Raw genomic sequence first — 22,169 nt, 5'->3', positions numbered from 1 at the left:
ATTTGCGAACGCTTTACAAATGTTTACAGCAATGTTCACACATTTTCTTTGTATTTCGTGCGCAGCATTGCATACATGATTCCATTGTGTGTCCGTAGAGGGCCACGTTATTCGCGCGTATCACGCATTACGCTGTACGAACGCTAGGCCGCAGCAGAGCAGAGATTAGGCAACTGGCACTATAGGTATCACGTGCCTTTTACTGGGCAACTGGCACAATAGGTATCACTTGCCTTTTACTGGGAAACTGGCACAATAGGTATCACCTGCCTTTTACTGGGAAACTGGCACAATAGGTATCACCTGCCTTTTACTGGGCAACTGGCACAATAAAGGTATTACGTGCCTTTTACTGGGCAACTGGCATAATAGGTATAAGGTTATTGTGCCCTTAGTGGGCTAAACCAGGGATACTTTAAGTCATTTGTACACAGGGTACTGGAGTTAATACAGCTGCTGATGCTGATGCTGCTGCTATATCATCTATGTCTTAGCACTGAGAAGTGCTTTGGATTCAGAGATTACTTTTTCGCTGGATCTTAGCCCTGAAAAGGACTTTTGGGTTCAGGAGTAATCCTGCCTAACCAAAACGCTACTAAAACCTATCTCTCCCTGCTGCAAGATCTCTCCCTGGCTAGGTTGAAAGCGCATCTGCGGTCGAGAGGCGGAAGTCAATTATTAAATATTCGAGGTCATGTGGTTCAGCCATCCAATGAGGGTAGACGCTGTTTTTGCGCTGCGTGCATACTCCCAGGGTCCATCACGGCCTCCCTGCATGGTGATTGGATTAAAAAAAGCACCAACTGCGATGGGAGGGCTTTCGAATGTTTCCTGCATATTCGTCACCCTACTCGATTGAATTTGAATCTTTCGAATACCGCAATATTCGATCGGATACCTACTCGTATTCGCTCATCTCTAGTAAATAGTTTAAAACAACAAGTAATACAAGTAAAGTGGTCTTTCCCAATCCAACAGAAAATGCCTCTTTAGCTGACTACGGCAGTCCCTGAATTATTCAACCCCTTCACGCCAAGCATCTTTAGTAGGAAATTTCTAAAGAAGCTCATAACGTTCCTCACGGACAATGGCCTCCAAGTTAATGATATTCTTGGGTCTGTATGCAGAAACTGCCTTCTTCAAATCCCAGAGTTCAAGATAGGCAACTGTAGCCATTCCTGAATCTTCCAGGACATCTTCTGAAATTAAGCCTTAGTTTACTATGAGATATGATTATGATGATATCTTCTTGAATTTGATGACAACTATTAGTGAATTGTAAGTGCTAAGTGGTCACAGTTTTAATAAAAAAAAGCAGTCTTGTTTTTTTAATCTTACACAACCACTTTAACCACTGCTGTTCTCATAATGCACCGAGTGGGAATATCACTATATGACAACCACATATATTGTGCTTGCTAATCGTAGGTTGTTTTCCACAGTGAATAAAACAAAGTAAGGGGGCACTCACACATTCCGCGATTATGAACCGGGCACAGAAGACGTGCTACGGACCAGAATCAGGCATCATGATTCATTACTACATGACTTCACGCTACAGTACTGACACAGCATCGCGGCTGTATCAGTACAGTGGTGTGAAGATTTAAACTGATGATAACCGCATTCCGTTCCGCAGCACATTGTCAGTATGTAAGGACTGTGTGAGTGCCTCCTGAAATGCTAAAAATTTACCACAAACAGTCTACATTGGATGTGATTACTTCAGGTAAATAAAGTCAACAAAACAGAACAGAACAGAATTCTCTTCACATTCAGGCAGTACATTAGAGGTATTGGTTGGGATATGTTTGTGTGTAGTCCAATGTACCAGTATTAGGACCTAATACAGTCTACTATTAATTTATGGTCCTTTTCTAGAATGTATACTTTTAATTTATAAAACTCAAAAAAAAAAAATTCTAGTGCAATTCTGAGTTCTGCAATACATTTTGGCAGTCACTAGCAGACTATATTCTGTACACTCCAGTAAATGGGCCTGCTGCGGTAAATGTCAGCATACCTCTATTCTGATGTACACCTTTGACATAGATGTGTATCCAGCCTCATTTGTATGTTTCAACCTTACCAGTAATGAACAATGAAATGTAAGGCTTCACATCAATGTCTTATATAGTTCAGAGATATGAGCATGCCGAGTAATAAGAACCTACAATGACCTGATTTCTGTCCCACCATACCCATAATACTGACAGTCCCCTGTACACCTACTGGGCATTGCTGAACTCTATAATACTCAGGACAAATGAGTTACAGACTGAGACCATCTATTATGTATAATGCTGAAACCTTACAGCCGTCAGGATGGTAACAGGAGCTGATGCTGTCACGTGCCGCACCAAGACTGTCAGAGGAAAGGGACTAAGGAATTACCGATCTTGTGAGGAGGAGAAAAAGTTAAAAATAGGATTTCAGAGGAAGAAATGTCAGGAACATCACACGCGGCATTAATGTGGAAGAAAAAGCCTACAGATTGAGAAGCGACAAGTGATATTTTGTCACTTTAAGACAGGAGCACAATTAATGAGACTTGTTCAGAGTGCAAGACTGTCTTCATAGAGTAAGAGTCTCGCTGCAACACGGCATTAACATGACACTTTTAGGACCTGCAAATACATTACATGTGAAACTGACGGTTCTTTGGTGTGTTCTGTAACAGTGGTAAAGGTGGGAGACTACTACCTTCATGGGGAACAAGGTCTAAAATATTCATCTGTCTGGGCTTATGAGGACACAGTCTGATATGTGATCAAAGTCTATGGCCACAGCTGTAATGTGAAGCTCATGGTTCCCAATGAGAAACTGTGACACGTTCCAAGCACCTATCATGTGCCTTTTATAAAACACTGGTTGTGACTGCTACAGAATATTTAAAGGGGCTATCCAGGGCTACAAAAACATGGCCACTTTCTTCCAGAGACAGCACCACTTTTGTCTCCAGTTTGGGTGGAGTTCTGTAACTCAGTTTCATTAAAGTGAACGGAGCTGAAAGGTTTTTGTCCAGTGCTACAAAAACATGGCCACTGTCTTTCAGAGACAACAGGATTCTTGTCTCCAGTTCAGGTGCAGTTTGCAATTAAGCTCCATTCACTTCAATGGAACTGAGCAGCAAAACCCCACCCAAGCTGGAGACAAGAGAGTGCCTGTCTCTGGAAGAAAGTGGCCATGTTTTTGTAGCATTGGATAACCCTTTTAATTGCAAACCACACCTCAACTGGAGACGAGAGTGGTGCTGTCTCTGGAAGAAAGTGGCCATGTTGTGGTAGTGCTGAATAACCCCTTTAAAGGTGTTGTCCAGTTTTCAGACATGCCTTTATGAGGTAATAGAGGAAGGTTCTTTGTTCGTGATTCTCATCTATTGGCCAGATTGGGGAGTGGTATCTTTCTGGAGGACCTTTACACATACGACCCATTGATGTGAATGGACACTGTGTAATGCTTCACTTCCCTGGTGGCAAGCAGGAATTGTCCAGTGGATGCCTGGATTACAGGTGAAACGATGTGTAGAATTTGGGTTATTGGCCATGATATTATTGACTTCTTATTTACAATCTACACACATCTTTATCAATGGAAGTGTGCAATGAAACTACAGTAGTAGTAGACGACCACTTTAAAGTTCTTCCTTCATCTTTAGTATTTATTTTACAGTGTTTTATTGTAACACATTCTATATAACAAACATGAGTTGCTGTCTCTCTTTTGTATCCTACGAGCGAGATTAGAAAATAAAGGAAAGGTCACAGCACCAATTCAAATACAATAGGAATAATGCAATGTCTAGACCTGTAAAGGAGAATTTCTCAAGCTAAAAGGCTAATATTAGGGATGAAATGCCATACGGGAGGATGACTTTTTCTTAGTTTACACGCTGCAACAACCTTTCTATTATTTTCCGAGTCGGATTTGGGACATTGATCCTGCTCCATTGCTGCCATGCGGCTCTTTTCCTCTGAATGGACTGATCCATATACATGGTGCTGCCGCCCTCCCGCAATGGTTATTATTAGATACTTCCAATAGGTTATTTTCGCACTTGCAGCAGTAAAATGGAAGATTGATTCAATTCATCAGTGTTGGTTGAGTGATTCACAGCCTCCACAATAAGACACTGGGCTAAACAAACATGAGTTTGAGACAGCATTGATTTCTATGAAGAGTGTAAAATAATGGTTTTTATTCTAATATATCCCAGGGTCTGTTTATCCGGAAGTTTCACTTATTCATTCTGTTGCCTGAGGGGACAGCTGGTATTGAGCCCATTTCAATCACTTTATAAAATAACTAGCACCCATTAGGTCTCAGCGTAGCGCTGCCATTATCCGCCACCTCGAGACAAACGCCTCGGTCTTCACAGCTCTCTCTCTTCTGTAACACATGAAAAGCGCTTATGTAAACTATTGCGTAACACTTGGCATCACCCCCTATCTTAACACAAGTCCGTTTGCTACTTTCCATTCTCTATATAGCACACACTTTCAGGCCATGGGAGAGCACACAATATTGGGAGGCTTAGTTTGAACAGGCCAAAGGAGGTGCAAACTTTTAGATATTCTCTCTGGCCTCGGTAATGGTTTTTTGAACAGTTTTTCACAATTTTTTTACCTTTTTTCCCCAATTTTTTTTTATATTTTATTTTTTCTTTTCCATTAACAAGTAACAAACATCTCCATATTACACTATATAGGACCATTTCAGTTCATATTGTATAGAAGGCATTATTTCTGCCCTGAAAAACCTTTATTATATTGCATTGCACTATTGACTTAAAGGGGTTATCCAGGCTTTAAAAAACCTTGCTGCTTTCTGCAAAAACAGCACCACCCCTGTCCAGCGTTTGGGTGCAGTTTTACAGCTCACTTCCATTGAAGTGAATGGAGCTGAATTGTAATACCACACACAACCTAAGGACAGGGGTGGTGCTGTTTTTGCAGAAAAGTAGCTGTGCTTTTTCTAATTTTGGGTAACCCTTTTAATGAAACAAACTATGTCTATGAGATGTTAATATGGTTCTGTCTTTAGCTACATTGTTGCACACATACAGTACATACTGAAAACACTATAAGCTATAAAACTGTATCTCTGATTTTGTTTCCCTGTTTTTAGCTTATTTTATCTGTGCCTTTTCTTTTTGTTACTTAAATTCTGCATCTCACTTGTGTACCATTATTTTTCCTCGAGTCACTGCTTTCCTTCTATATTTTGTTTCATGTTAAACATTCACTTATCCCTCCCCCCTTCCTCCCATGAAAGAAGTCTAGTGAGTCTGATTCGGCAGTTATGTCAGCGTCGTCACGGTCCAATGCTGATGTTTTCGAGGGGATTCAAGGCTTACGTAAGCCCACTTTCTATATTTATATATACACACCCATCTGCCATATTATTAAAACCACCGCCCGGTAGTGAATAACATTATCTTGTTACAATGACATTGACAAAACAGGATATATGAGGGAGTAAGTGGACAGTCAAGAAGGATCAAGCAATGTCCAGACAATGCATTTGGTAGTCAACTGGGTCACAGCATTTCCAAAACAGCTGGTCTTGAGGGGTGTTCCCGATATGTAGTAGATAGTACTAGGGATGAGTAAACCAAACTCCACAAACTTTGCAAAAAGTTCGGCTTGTTACAGAACTGACATTTTTGTAAAGTTCATAATGAACTCGATCCAGGATGGCAGCCGCAAATTTTTACGCACTGCTGCTGTTACATAGAAAACAAAAAAGAGCCTATTTTTATCTGTGCACACTCCCCCAGTGTCCTCCTACAGGTCTGCGGTATCACCTGCTGATCACAGCCACCTCCACTTAAGAGACAAACTCATCTCAGGAGTGACAGCCTGCTCAGCCGACCGCTGACTGAGACTAGATGGGACAGCACCAACACCATGGCCAGCAGGCTACCACTCCCAATATGAGTTTGTCTCAGAAAACCGGAGACTCATAGAAGGACACCGGGGAAACTCGGAAAGGTAAGTAGTGATGAGTCAACTTGTTGAACCTCACTAAACCAGTAAAACGCCTGCAATAGTTTAGCTGTTTTAGTGCCAAACCGAGCTTTTAAAGGAGACCTGCCACCACGACTGCCCGCTAGAGACCCTTATACTTACCCCTTCTCTCAAAGTCCCGCGCCTGGAGCCGGTCCCGGAACAGAGATATCCCAGTTGGAAGCCCGGCGCGTGCGCTGCATAGATGAGTCCGACTCATCTATGCAGAATGAATGGCTCCAATGGAGAGAAGGGGTTTCTAGCAGGGGGTTGGGCGGCCTTCACCCAGTCACCGGGTGTGACAGGTTCCCTTTAAAAAGTTTGCTAATCTCTACTTAAAACTTAACAAAAGTGGGCCACGGAAGGAAACCAGGTAATAGGAGACCAACGCTCGATGATCATGGTAGGGTCCCGGTACAGTCTGTCCCCACCATAGAACTACTGTAGCACAAAGTGGTAAAGGAGCTACTGCCAGCTATGATGGAAAGGTGTTACAATACAGTGAAGAGGAACCAGTAGTATGACTATACAGTGAGGTGCTCCCAATATCTGGCATATAGGGCTCACTCTGCTGCAATAATTCTTCAGCTGTCTCTGCTTTTAAGGTGCTTTTCTACTCCCCTGCACAGTCAGACAGCTGAATAGCAGTCTTCAAGCAAGAGGACCCCTTTTTGGATTGGGCCACTATGTTGTGTAGCACCCCACCAACCTCGACACCAGCTCTGACAGTAATATAATTCTATTGATTTTATGAGGCAATCACAAGGTCATATGAGGCTGATCTCGGTATCTGCAATGTTCCCATTAAATCCCAGTGACTGATATTTGATGGCTTTGATGTTAATTGACATGTTTTTTTACTAAAATTCTTTTCTTCTCTGCTGTGGCGTGTTCATAAATTGGGATTAGCGGTTAACTCATTGCACCCGCGGTTCAGTGTTTAACCACCAGCGCTGTATTGATTGCTTATAATCGGATTGATCTTAGAAAGAATTGTATTCTGTGTGGGCTGTAATGCCATTTTCAGGCTGAACCTCGATGCTTAGCTTGAGTGACGTGCTGTTAGTTGCTTTTACTTGCGTCATTTTTATAGAAGAAAAAACATTCCCCATCGTAATAAGATTTCAAATGTTACCATAGACAACAAATACCTGTAAAAAACTATTATTCTATATACCGGTGTACTCAATAATGTCTTTAAATTTCTGTGTTACCATGGAGTGAACCTTCAAACTGCAAAAACTGAACATTCTCCGAATGCTGCTATACAACACTCCTCCTACCCTAGGACGGGGGGCTTAGTGCTTGCTAAAACCCCCCCACCCATTCCAGTGAATAGTTTAGATAGACATAAGAAGGTCAGATCAGGATACCCAATACCATGCCAACACTACAGATGCACGGAACTGCTGCTGCCATATAATGAGGAATTTATGAGGAGTATGACTTAACTGACAGATCCAGTCTATGGGAAGAAAACACTTCACATACTTCACCACGATCATCATACAAGATGTCTTTTAGTGTGAAAGTTAAGAGGATGTGTTATTATTGAATGATCATGAATTCTTCACTGAACTAGAAAATTCTCAAGGAGAATACCAGAGCGTCATTCCACACACTGACACACAAGTTTATACAGCAAAACAATGACAAAATGCACAAAAACAGGTACTGTACAGTATATGTGACTAAGGCTCCTTTTACACTGTGTTCACAATATCAATTTACAGTATGTGCCAAGCATATGTTTTATTCACATGGGTGCTTATGTAAGTCGGATGCCACTAAAGGGCATATGGCATAGGTATACATTGCTGTTATTAATGTATAGCTTGGACAGACATTGCAAGGCAGAGGCTGTATCCATTTTTTCCAGGAAACCCTAGGCCTTCTTCAGCCACCGATAATCAAATGCGGAACTATCGGACTCGAGCATCTGACTTAGAGGGCATTTAAAGGTTACGTAAACATTTATACCAACCTTTTTTTTTATTGCGGATTTGTTCCCGAAGACACAATAAAAGCCTCTTTCTAAATAGATAAAAACAGATGTTTTGCTCTATAGGTTAGCGAGAACAAGAGGGAGTGGACAAAATCTTGGAGGGCAGATTCCAGAGGCTGTAAAAAGCAGTTTTGCAGAGGAGAATCATAGAGGCTGTGTACAAATATAAAAAATAAAATAAAATCAGAGCTTATGTAGCAAATTGTAGAGGCTGTAGAACAGAAACTAAGCAACATTTTAAGAAACATCTATAGAATACGTGTTTTGTAAGGTAAGAAGTTGCCAAGGTAAAAAGAAAAAAAAGATTGTTTCAAAGGTGTTCATAGCCTTAAAAGCTCTGGATGGACAAAATTGTGAAGAACTCAATATAAAAAAGGCAGAATCTGAAGCATGCAGTTTAGATGGAAGGAAAGGGCAGAACCAGACTCCATTAGAACAAATCTGTGCTATGCAGCAATGGAACCACATCCAAAGGCAGGCACACCCTATGGGGGAGATTTAACAAACAGTGGAAACTGGCCCAGTTGCCCCTAGCAACCAATCAGATTCCACCTTTCATTCCTCACAGACTCTTTGGAAAATGAAAGGTGGAATCTGATTAATTGCTAGGGGCAACTGAGCCAGTTTCCACTGTTTGATTAATCTCCCCCTATATGTTTAGGCTGGTAGGTACTTTCTCCCATGAATGCTGCTGCTTTTGAATCATTTCTTCCCTTAAAGCAACTCTGTACCCACAATCTGCCCCCCCTCCCCCAAAGCACTTGTACCATTGGATAGCTGCTTTTAATCCAAGATCTGTCCTGCGGTCCGTTCGGCAGGTGATGCAGTCATTGTCTTAAAAAATACTTTTAAACTTGAAGCCCTGAGCCCAACGGGAGTATCTGTGCCCTAACTTGCCACCCCTCCATCCCTCCTCCCCGCCCTCCACATCATTAGGAATGCTACAGGCAGATTACCTCCTATTCCCCACCTGTGGCAGCCCGGCACATGGGCTGGATTGTTAAAGGGGTTGTCCAGCGTGGGGGCTATTTTTTCATATGGCCGGGGAGAAGGTGGCTGAAAGAAAAGACGTCCACTCACCTCCCCGGTTCCAGCGGTGGGTCCCACATCGCGTCGCTCCAGTGCTCAGTTCCCAGCCGCTTCCGGGTGTCTGACACGGGCCCGACACGTGACGTCTCAGGTCCGCTCAGCCACTCAGTGAAGGAGGCAGGATAGCCCCCATGCTGGACAACCCCTTTAAGGACCTGCAATGTTCAACATGGAGAAAATGTTTCAGTGGTATTCCTAATAAAGATGGTGGGGAAGAGGGACAGAGGGGTGGTGCAAAGTTAGGGCACAGATACTCCCGTTTGGCACGGGGCTTCAAATTTAAAAGTATTTTTTTTTAAGACAATAACTGCATCACCTGCCAAACGGACCCCAGGACAGATCTTTGATTAAAAGCAGCTATCCAAAGGTACAAGTGGTTTGGGGGGGTCAGATTGTGGGTACGGAGTCGTATTAAGTATTGTGGTTTTTTTTTTTTTTTTATTTAATTAAAGCATAGCTGTCATTTCTTATGATTTTTACAAAACCTGCCTGGTTTTGTTAGACTTTTTTTTTTTTTTACTCGATTTTATTAAAAGTTAAACAAGTTACAGAAACATACCTTCAGAAACATGACATGCAAGGAATGTTAAACAGCATAATCAAAAATTAAGTCATTTTCATCAATAAATTCTTTATGGTGTTATTTCCGTAGCTAAACAAGAACAATGCAGCATACACAGATGCCGCTACAGCATAATTATACAGTTTCAAAAAGAGAACCCAAATATATTAAGGGCATAGGAATACAGGAAGACAGTTCCTCTGGTGAGATAGTTGTTATTGGTGAGTTACACCACAGGTCCAAGACCTTTAACTTTAGTTGGGCACTTTCTGTATAAATAAACTATCCGCTTATAAGAGACAGCCGTGTTCACAAGTAAAATCCACATTGAACACTCAGGTGGACATCTATCTATCCGCTATAAACTTGTGGGCAGGGAATGAAAGATACACTGATGAGGTGTCCACACTTCCTTGCTCAAAGCACCAAATAGACATACTGTGGGATTAAGAGGTACAAGCATAGAGCATATGTTAGTCAATGTTTGCACAACATCCGACCAAAGTTCGAGGACATGTCCAAATCATATGCCAGAAATCAGCCAGTTCTTGTAATCATTTCGAACAGGCAGGGGCTGGTATCCTACCCATTCTGTGTCGGTGGTTGGAATGCTACTGTTGTGACGCCAGTGCTGGTTCAGCGCACAGGTGTGGTGTTATACGTACCTGCTTTTTTGTAGTGGCTGGCTACATTGATCCCTAATAGTCGGTGACCTGCCGGGTTGTGATGGGTCCCTTGGGCTCTTATCGCGGTGGTCCAGAGTGGGAAGATGATCCACCCGGGCTGTCAGTACTGCCACCCATAGAATGGGGGAAAAGACCCAAGGATAGTGTAACCAGTGTGTATAGGTGCTGGTGCAATGATCACTAAGTCCCAGTAGAATAACTAAAGTGGTTTTACTGAAAGTCTCTTGCAATACAGAATAGCTGTTCAATAGGTGACTTCTAGAATACAGACTTGAGCCCACTGAATCTGTGCTGAGAGATATTTAAGTGTTAAGGTAGAGCAGCAGTGTTTGCTTGGTTTAGAAGAGTAGAAGAGTTTAGAGAAGGTGAGATGAGTTTGTTGGGAGAGCCCCAATCCAGTGTAGTTAAGTGCTCAAGAAATACTTGAAGAAGAATCCTTGAGAAGAAGATACTTGTGCCCGTGTTTCGACCTTACTGTCGCTAGAACCACCTTCTGCCCTGCAGTGTTGGGTTACCCCTCCTACGAGGGTGACTCAAGCCCCAGTCTTGGTTACCTGAGAGCAACTAAGTGTCCGAATTTATCCGGTGTCACCTGCGCTGTGAGATAGAGTACATAGACCTTTATACGGCTGCTTTGCTCTATCCGGGTCAGTTCCTCTGTCTAGGATACTGCCCTACTCTGTTAAGAGAGGTTCTTGGCGTGGGCTGGGGTGATCTATGACTTGTCCTCTTTTAACTTTACCTTGCTAAGATGGTCAGCCAATCCAGCTTAAGTCGCAAGTTTAGCCAAAATTAATCCAATCTTTCCAATCTTTAATCCATTCCTCTGTCCCCGGCCTCCCTCCCCCATTCCACCCCTTCCCTGATTACTTATGATTCAGGCAGCATAAAAGTGATGACAGGCTCCCTTTAATAGTGATGTGACTATAAAGTTACTGCTGGAAGCTACATATGAATAGAAAAGGATGATCTAGACCAATGATACCCTCATTAGTACTGTACTCCTACAGTTATATTTTGCCCCCTCTCTACATGTATTGTACCTGCAGAGAATTCTATACAATATAAGAGATGGAGTGAAGATGTAAGCAATTTAGGTGACTGTAAGCATTGGCGCTGCCACAGTGACAGACGGGATGCCATTAATCTGTAATTACAAGTCACCAGGGGGCCACCATTCTGTGCAGAAGATTCATCCCACACAAGCTAAATGAAGAAATGTTTTTTGAGCTTCTACAAAGCACATTACAGAAAAATAATGGAGCACAGAAAGTGATAAAGCCAGTCAAAAGGTAAACTCCCACATAGTGGGAAAATTGACTATTACACATTTACAACACCACTTTCCAATGTGTAAAGTATGCAAAACAAAAATGTACCGAAACACATGCCGGCTGAAAAAAAGTTCTAGAAAAATCATGAATAGCCAGCCAGTTTCAAAGGAAGAGAATGTTAAAGTGAGAGCCAGTCACATTTTAATAGGTAATGAAAGGGAGCCTTTATTTCTTTCCTTCTAGTCCCCTAAATGCAGGTTTTCAAGGGGCTCTATATGCTATAGGTCCTAAACACCACAGGAAATTGGTTGCATGTTATTATACTGTACGGGGGTATAATGCCCCCTTCTCAGATATTACTCAATGCTATACATACTTTCTGACGTTTCTACCCATGCATAGACTCCCTTTCTCTCCCTTTTACTTCGTATTTCCTACATGTCTGGGTCCATTAACCTGAACATGGTTAGTCAGTACAATGCCAGTGCATGTTTCAAGGCGTATTCCGCTCAAACATAACTTTTTATATGTTGAGACTAACAATTTCTTCCATACTTACTATTATCTATTTAGTCTCCTTCCCCCAGCACTGTGCTGCTGCTTTCTGCTGAAAACACAAAACTCTGTGTGTGAGCTTTTCTCTCTGTCTCCCCCCTCCTCCCCCCTCCCTTCCAAGGCAGCTGATATAAAAAAAAAAGTACCTAGCAGGCTTTATCTGCAACTTTGTAGCTTCTTTGTAATGCTGGGAGGGTTAATCTGAGGTCAAGTTGCTGATAAACTTACTGTGATTAATCCTTCTGGCATTACAGCTCAGAACTGGGGGAAAAAGACTGAATTGATAATAAGTATGGAAGGATTTGTTAGTCTCACCATGGGCAGCAACATATAAGTTATGTTTGAGCAGAATACACTCACCGGCCACTTTATTAGGTACACCATGCTAGTAACGGGTTGGACCCCCTTTTGCCTTCAGAACTGCCTCAATTCTTCGTGGCATAAATTCAACAAGGTGCTGGAAGCATTTCTCAGAGATTTTGGTCCATATTGACATGATGGCATCACACAGTTGCCGCAGATTTGTCGGCTGCACATCCATGATGTGAATCTTCCGTTCCACCACATCCCAAAGATGCTCTATTGGATTGAGATCTGGTGACTGTGGAGGCCATTGGAGTACAGTGAACTCATTGTCATGTTCAAGAAACCAGTCTGAGATGATTCTAGCTTTATGACATGGCGCATTATCCTGCTGAAAGTTGCTATCAGATGTTGGGTACATTGTGGTCATAAAGGGATGGACATGGTCAGCAACAATACTCAGGTAGGCTGTGGCGTTGCAACGATGCTCAATTGGTACCAAGGGGCCCAAAGAGTGCCAAGAAAATATTCCCCACACCATGACACCACCACCACCAGCCTGAACCGTTGATACAAGGCAGGATGGATCCATGCTTTCATGTTGTTGACGCCAAATTCTGACCCTACCATCCGAATGTCGCAGCAGAAATCGAGACTCATCAGACCAGGCAACGTTTTTCCAATCTTCTACTGTCCAATTTCGATGAGCTTGTGCAAATTGTAGCCTCAGCTTCCTGTTCTTAGCTGAAAGGAGTGGCACCTGGTGTGGTCTTCTGCTGCTGTAGCCCATCTGCCTCAAAGTTCGATGTACTGTGCGTTCAGAGATGCTCTTCTGCCTACCTTGGTTGTAACGGTTGGCTATTTGAGTCACTGTTGCCTTTCTATCAGCTCGAACCAGTCTGCCCATTCTCCTCTGACCTCTGGCATCAACAAGGCATTTCCGCCCACAGAACTGCCGCTTACTGGATGTTTTTTCTTTTTCGGACCATTCTCTGTAAACCCTAGAGATGGTTGTGCGTGAAAATCCCAGTAGATCAGCAGTTTCTGAAATACTCAGACCAGCCCTTCTGGCACCAACAACCATGCCACGTTCAAAGGCACTCAAATCACCTTTCTTCCCCATAGTGATGCTCGGTTTGGACTGCAGGAGATTGTCTTGACCATGTCTACATGCCTAAATGCACTGAGTTGCCGCCATGTGATTGGCTGATTAGAAATTAAGTGGTAACGTGCAGTTGGACAGGTGTACCTAATAAAGTGGCCGGTGAGTGTATATCTTGAGCAATACTGCATCCTTTATGGTAGATGCATATCCCACTTTTAGATACCCAGTCCTCATTCCAGGTACACTAGCAATTTAGTATTACATTGATGTGGCTGTGGAACCACTGGGACAGCCATTTCTCAAAAGTGTCCTTGGAGTGGTCGTTCAATACAATAATGCCAGGCCACCTGTTCTCATCCTAGGGTGATCAGACTTAATGACAACAGCAAAAGGAGCTGCCAGCAGTGGAGCCTGATGATTTGGTTGCCCAAGTTCATTCAGTGTGGCAGAAAATTCTTCAAGACAACCATTAATAACCTTACTAATAGCCAAGGCATGAAAATGAATGTATTCCTGCATGTGGCACTCAATATTGAATTAATAGATATGATTCAATTTTTTTTTATCATTTACCTATTATTAACATGTTAATCGATCCTGTAGTTTCCATAATTAAATGACTTTTCCTTCTTGTCCAGTTTCTCTTTTATAGCCTCTTTCTTCACATACTCTATAGCACTCTGTGCTTTGGCTTAGGCTCCTTTTACACAGCCCAATATGGGGCCATGCAAAGATGCAAGTGAGCACTGATCAGCGTGATCAGCGCTTGTTTGCTATACAGTATGTGATCGATAGATACAGTATCTTATAGATCAGTATAAAGTGTATGGGGAACTTTACAGACAGCAGTCCATACTACTGTATGTCCAAAAATGTTTTAATAGAGCAGGCATGTCAAGCTCTGGCCCGCGGTGTCAGGATTTTTTGGCTTGCCGAGAAAACAAGTAGATTTTCTTAAATTGGCCTGCAGGACTTTGCAGCGGATTACAATATGGACAGTACAGATAGCCGCCCGGACAGCTCATATTACAATATTCTAAAACGCAGGCAGTTTGGGGAACTTTTGGGGGAATTAAATATTTCTAGGAGCACTAATGGGGGAATTAACTATTTGTGTGGGATTATTGGGGGAATAACTATTTGTGTGGGATTATTGGGGGAATAACTATTTGTGTGGGATTATTGGGGGAATAACTATTTGTGTGGGATTATTGGGGGAATAACTATTTGTGGGGCACAACTGAGGGAAATAATGAAGTAACTACTGTGCGGGGGAAACTAATTTATGAGGCAGTATTAGGGGGTTTTATTAAGAGAACTAATACCACATTTGCTACAGAAGGAGTCATTGTTACCATTTTAGTCACCATGTATGGGGAGCTTGCATATACTGTAGGTGCTAGTAGTGGCATAGCTACCATAGTGGCTGGGTAGGCAGCTGCTATGGGGCCCATGGGGGAAGGATTCCCAGGGATGCATAGGGAAAATAAGATCTGTCCTGTGTCTTTCTGCTTAACCCCTTATATAGGGCAGTGTATAGGTGACCCAGTGTTCACTTGCTGCAACACAAAAAAAGGGTTAATAAGTAGAGAACAAGGAGATCTCTGCTTCACTGCTCTTATAACCCCTGATCTGTTTTCTGGCTGTTGCAATCAAGTAGGAAAATGTGCAGAGCTCCATCCAGAGGTCAGAAGTTACCAGTGCAGGAGCGGTGAAACAGAGATCTCCTTGTCTTTCTTTTTAATTCTTTTTTTTTTTGTGTTGCAGCATGCAAGAGAACATTGGGTCACTGACACACAGCAGTACATGAGTGGTTAAGTAGAAGGTAGTTTGCTGCTGCAACTACAGTATGTATTTAACCATAAGGGCTTCTAATGGGCCCTTATAGTTTAAATACAGTGGACTGACAGAACAAGCAGCCATTGGCTCTCTGCTCTGCCAGTAACTTTTGTAGCTACAGGCAGAATTCTGCTTCTGGTCACAAGAGATTTAATTTTTTGGCCACAATATGCAGTGCTTTGTGTTGTGCAAACGGGAGGGGGGTCCGTTACAGTTTTTTGCTATGGGGCCCCATGAATCCTAGCTAAGCCCCTGTGCACTAGCATACTAGTCTGCAGCCCAGTTATCCCCATACGATGGCGGTACACTTGTCTTGGGTGGTATGTGCAGCAGTGGAATGGATGCTTCCCTCCCTAAACTTTCCTTCACTCTATCTTCCTATACTTGTCATGTCATGGCAATTTATGATATCATTTATTATAGTGCATGTCGCCAGGAGGCCTGTGCCACTTTGACAGTGCAAGGAGCACTGCACATTGCTCTGACAGTATCAGGAATGCCGCATGCACGTTTTGATAGATTTTAAGGTTGGCCCACAACTTTGGTCAATTTTTAAAATTTTGTCCCATTGTGTTTTTGAGTTTAACACCCCTGAAATAGAGCATATGATTATTAATTCTAAATTCATAACTGGAATCAATACAATACCATGCTCACAACTTGGAATAAAACATAGCTCTTTCAGTGTATTTGATAGACCGTCAGCAGGGGCGTAACTACCACTATAGCAGCCATAGCGGCTGCTATGGAGCCCGCCGCATCAGGGGGCCCCATGGCCTGCTCCTGCAATACACTAGGCCCCCTGAGCCGTCATCATTTGCAGCACCGGGTGGCCCTGCTGGTCTCCTGGGTTTTGCAAATGTCCCTTTAACTGCAAGCACTCCTGACCAGAGATAGCAGTTATGTAGTTATGACTTCACTTGACCGTTTAGTGGTCAGTCGGGGGGGGGGGGGGGGGGGGGGGGGGGGGGGGGGGGGGGGGACGCAATCAAAAGTTTGCTACAAGGGCCCAGCCATTTCTAGTTACGCCCCTGACCGTCAGTGATATACACACAGTGTGCACTATAAAGACAACACTTGAAACAAAGGCCCCTTGATCAGCCAGACAGAGCAGCTTCAGTACTTGACTGTCGATGACCGGGATGATAACTCTAGTTGGCATTTAATTAGCCGATGGTTTAAGAGAGACATTAGTACACTCTGAATTATCTCCTCTCTCTAACAATTTAACAAATCCATTCTTCTTCCCCTACAACAGTACTTATGTCATTAAGATAATCAACATCAAAGCAGTATAGAGCAAAAGAAAAATATGCCACTGACAAAGTGTTTCTGCACCAGGGTAACACTGCTGCTGCTTCATAAAGTCATTAACCATGAATGTGCTCGGAAATTCTTTCTGAATTCTTTCTACTTGGTTCAGCTACAGTTCTTACTTTATTAGGAAAACATATAATAGAACACACAAACTCTAAAAACAGCTTTAAAAGTGTCCAAAAAAATGTAAAAGGTTTTGATCGGTCCACAGGGGCGGGTTAACTTTACCATAGGCCCCGGGCTGTTCACCAAGCCTGGGCCCCCCCACCCCACTGTAACTATGGAAGCACTAGCCTGGCGTTCATAGTACAGGATAGATAATGTCATGATGTCCTGATTTGTGCGAAATTGACATAAAAAAACAGTGATTTTTTGCAAATCATGGCGGAAGTGTAGCCAGGAGACAGTACACCATTGAAAGTATAAGTCTTTTTGGGTGGTCATGGGCCCCCAGGAGCTCAGGGCTCCGGGCTGCCGCCCAAAACGCCCCTATTATAATCCACTACTGTCGGTCCAGTGAGTGTTCAGACCCATACTGATCAGAATACTGATCAGTCGGGGGAAGCCTGCGCTGCAGTGCGTTCCGCTCCCTGCTCTGTCTCATGGAACGGGTCAGGCTCCTTAAACTTACAGTATGAGCCCGACTCATCACGTGACAGAGAACTGGGAATGGATCACGCCGAGCGTGGCTTACTCTCAGCTCATTCTCACGTTCAGTACAAGTCCGAATACTCAGACCTGGACTGATCTGGGTCCGAAATGACTGTGACACTTTAAATTCCCCCTGAGAAGAAAATAGACTAGCAGCTCACAGAGGAATCAAGTTATATCCTGCCCATATAAGTCTATGGTGTGTGTGTGTGGGGGGGGGGGGGGGGGTAGTAGCTGGAGAGACAGAGAAGCAAACAGACTGAAGAGAGACTACGCTGTGAGTCGGCTAGGTCCTGGCAGATCACTGTCACTACATACACGCATCGGTCTGAACGACCGCTGCGTGTATGTAATTCTGCCGGTCGCTTAACCCCTTCTGATGCTGCCCGCCTCCCGCTCCGCTCTCTATACATTCTTCCTCGCTCCACGGGGTCCCGGCGTCCTGCTATTCCGCAAGTCCAATAAGTGGCTGCGGCAGGGCAACACTGATTGGCCAGGCGCGAGAGCAGGACGCCGGGCCCCCGTTCAGACCGCTGCGTCTATGTAGTGACAGTGATCTGCCAGGACCTAGCCGAGTCGGTACGTGTAAAGGCACCCTAAGGGGGAGATTTATCAAAGAGTGTAAAATCTACACTGGAGTAAACTGCCCATAGCAGTTTGGTAAAATGAAGCAGGACGTTTGTGGTGTCCCATCATGGGTGGTTTTTATCTCTCTCTTTAATCTCTTTGCACCTCTGAAAAAGCTTCCTGTTTTCAGGTTAAAGGGGAACGCTGGATAAGAAAAACGTGTTTTCTATTAAAAGTACATTAAAAGTTATATAGATGTGTATATACATTGTATTACCGTATCTGTGCGGTTCTGCCACACTGGTAGCGGTTATAAATCCAGGAAGTGAAAAAAAATGGCCCCTGTGCCGAGTGTGAGTTCCCCTTTAAGTGGTGCTGAAGGGTAATTTACAGTTTTACCACTAGATGTCAGTATTTTGTATTCCTATGCATTGCACAGCTAAGGAAGGTCATGGGTTAATGTTTTACATGTATACCATGTGTGGTTGTTGACCAGTAGGAGGTGCTCTCTGCTTCGTTCTAACCTATTATCTTTCTCTTTAGGCCTCTATAGGGGGAGACACTGGTGGAGAAAGTGTAAGGTTAGTTTTTTCAAGATTCTCAGAGAGAGGAAGCAAAAGCCTACTGCTCCCGCTGTAGATAAGCCAGGGTCTGGCTGCTGCAAGGACCCCTAACAGGGACACGGTTCAGTCTAGTCTAGAAACGAGCTAATTTAATTTAATTACTCCTACTATATCTAATATGCAGTGCTAAGCACTTTAAAGAGAGAAGAGTCCAGGAACACTCATGCCGAGAACACATCTAAAAAAGTGCAGGGTAGTATCCTGAAACACAAGAGGAACTAGCCTGGATAGGACAAAGCTACCGAAAGAGGTCTACGTATCCTATATCACAACACAAGTAACTGGGAAGGCCCGGAAGCATAGCTACACCCAGATAACCACGACTGGGGCTTAAAGGAGAAGTTCGTACAAGGGTATTTTTAAATATGTTATTTCTTATGGAAAGTTAGACAAATTCCAAATGTACATTAATTATGGGAAATGCACATATAGGGCTATTTCTCTTAATTTAGCAGATCATGGAGACTTCACGAATCAGGGTGTAATTCCTATGGAGTGTCCAGCACGGGGCAAGTATATGTAAAAGCCTATGGACTGTATTGAAGTCTATGGGAGATGTAATGTGCAATGTAATGTAAACTACACTTTATTGGTAGACTATGTTTATGGGATAATTTGGGGAGCAAGTACAGCCAACCACCACAGGAGTGGTGTCACAAGTATCATCATAGCACGTCAATTTCCACTGCAGATCGGCAGCATAAAATCTGCTGTGAAACTGTACATGTGAAGCTACCCTTAGGGTACAGACACACAACAGATCCGCAGCAGATTTCTCAAGGCCTGCAAGATGACAGGTGACCAGGTAAGCAAAACCTGGGGAAAGGAATGTGTATAGCACTTAAAGGGAAACTCCGGATAGGAAAAACTTGTTTTCTATTAAAAGTACAATAAAAGTTACATAAATGTGTCTATACAATGTATGGCTGGGTTCACACTACGTATATTTCAGTCAGTATTGTGGTCCTCATATTGCAACCAAAACCAGGAGTGGATTGAAAACACAGAAAGGATCTGTTCACACACTGGTGAAATTGAGTGGATGGCCGCCATATAATGGTAAATAACTGCCATTATTTCAATACAACAGCCGTTGTTTTAAAATAACAGCAAATATTTGCCATTAAATGGCGGCCATCCACTCAATTTCAACATTGTGTGAACAGATCCTTTCTGTGTTTTCAATCCACTCCTGGTTTTGGTTGCAATATGAGGACCACAATACTGACTGAAATATACGTAGTGTGAACCCAGCCTATTACTTTATCTGTACAGTTCTGCCACACTGGTAGCTGATAGAAATCCAGGAAGTGAAAAAAAATGGTCCCTGTGCCAATTCACATTGTCTCCTGCTCCTGCTGCTATCCCCCCTTAGGAGACAAATATTGCATATCTCTGTCTCACATTATTTGTGTTTACTGATGATGCAGACAGGGGGCAGGGCGTGATCTCACAGGAGGCTTGGCTGGATTCACCATCTCTGTCCGGCCAGAAGCAGCTGCTGCACTAATTTTACTGATTGCAATGGGTGGGGGCTGTGATGATCATATGAGGGAAAGCATTGCATTCTGGGAAATGCTAAACCAGGAAGGACAGAAACACAAAACAGAGCAAAAAAAAACCAAACAAATGAATTTTTGGTAGTTTGAAAACTGGGATAGACAGGTAAGTAATGCGTTATGCTTCTGCAGAAGTTTCTTTTTTTTAACCTCTACCTGGAGTTCCCCTTTAATCCGTTTTTTCCTGTCCTGTCAAGATTTTTACTCTAAAATGTCTCACATATTTGTGAGCGTAAAGCTGGAACAGGTTTGCCATGCTCTAAAACCAACATTTGATCACATCAGTTGACAAGAAGCCTGTCCAATCCGTTACTACATCTTAATGACTACATTACATTACTGAACCAAGATTTACCTGCCCAAAGGACACTCTTCATCAGCAGTTTATGCATGGAGTGTCAATGAAATTAGGAAAGGCATTACCAAAAAGGGGGAAGAATATGTGGTGACAGGTTGGAATGGTCTGTTGTGAGCTCAGCCAGTGATGTTATTTGTCGTGCTAGTCCAGCACACAGGTGTGATGTTGATACCTGCTTTTTGTATGGCCGACTGTTGTTCCGGGTTGTTATGGGTCCATTGGGCTCTTGTCACGGCAACCTGGAGTGGTAACTGACCCACCCGGATTGTCGGTAACGCCACCCACAGAATGGGTGGAAAATAACGGTAGTGTGTGTATTGGTGCAAACAGAGATGAGAAGAGTCCTGTGTGTTTGATCCAAAAATAGAACAACTTTACTGTATAACTTTGGCAGGATAACAATACACGTTTCGCAGACAATAATAATCTTGATGCATGCTTGAGTGCTTGACTTAGTGCTTGAGGTAGGTGCTTAGAAGTAGTAGTGCTTTGTAGAAGGTAGAGAGAAGAGGAGAGAAGTTTTGCCAGAGGACCCCTAAGCCCAATGTAGCCCTTTACTCTACCAACCTTGGTAGATATCTTTAGTAGTGAAGTGATACTGGTACACACGGGGTTAATTTTTGCCTAAAGTATGCTGCAAAACCAGAAAAAAATAAATGTGTGATTAAATTGAAAGAAAAAATGATTTTTTTTAAAATTTGGGGAGTATTTGTATTTACGCTGTTTGTCATAGGGTAAAACTGACTTGTTATACTTGTTCCTCAAGTTGTTACGATTACAATGATATGTAAATGTATAACTTTTTATTTTATCTGATAGTTTTTAACCCCTTAAGGACAGAGCCAATTTAGATTTTTGCGTTTTTGTTTTTTCCTTCTTGTGCTTAAAAGGCCATAACACTTACATTTTTCCACCTAGAGACCCACATGAGCCCTTATTTTTTGCGACACTAATTGTACTTTGCAATGACAGGCTGAATTTTTTCATAAAGTACACTGCGAAACCAGAAAAAAAATAAATGTGTGGTGAAATTGAAAAAAAAACAACGCATTTTGTTTATTTGGGGGGGGGGGGGGCGTATTTGTTTTTACGTCATTCGCCCTGGGGTAAAACTGACTTGTTATATATGTTCCTCAAGTCATTGCAATTAAAACGATATATAACATGTATAACTTTTCTTTTATCTGATTGCCTGTAAAAAATTCCAACCATTGTTCACAAATATATGTTTCCAAAAATCGCTCCATTCCCAGGCTTATAACGCTTTTATCCTTTGGTCTATGGGGCTGTGTCAGGTGTTATTTTTTTTCCGCCATGATATTTACTTTCTATCGGTACCTTGATTGCGCATATGCAACTTTTTGATCGCTTTTTATTACAATTTTTCTTGATTTGATGCGACCAAAAATGCGCAATTTTGCAATTTGGGATTTTTTTTTGCGCTTACGCCATTTACCATGCGAGATCAGGAATGTGATTAATAGTTTGGGCGATTACGCACGCGGCGGATAGCAAACATGTTTATTTATTTATTTTTATTTATAACCTGGGAAAAGGGGGGTAATTCAGACTTTTATTAGGGGAGGGGCTTTTTATTGACAACAACACTTTATTTATTTATTTTTTACACATATACTAGAAGCCCCCCTGGGGGACTTCTAGTATATA

General features: G+C 42.7%; 1 protein-coding gene across 4 annotated transcripts in view; it reads right to left on the bottom strand.

Moving 5' to 3' along the window:
- Nucleotides 1-22,169, bottom strand: part of TSPAN4 (tetraspanin 4) — a 422,638-nt gene that overhangs the window by 262,217 nt on the left and 138,252 nt on the right. The gene's annotated exons all lie outside the window — the stretch shown is intronic.

This window comes from Dendropsophus ebraccatus, chromosome 4, assembly GCF_027789765.1.
Source record: "Dendropsophus ebraccatus isolate aDenEbr1 chromosome 4, aDenEbr1.pat, whole genome shotgun sequence".
In the NCBI taxonomy this organism is placed as follows: domain Eukaryota; kingdom Metazoa; phylum Chordata; class Amphibia; order Anura; family Hylidae; genus Dendropsophus; species Dendropsophus ebraccatus.
Note: the sequence above shows the minus strand (reverse complement) of the source record. Positions and strands in the feature narration are given on the sequence as shown.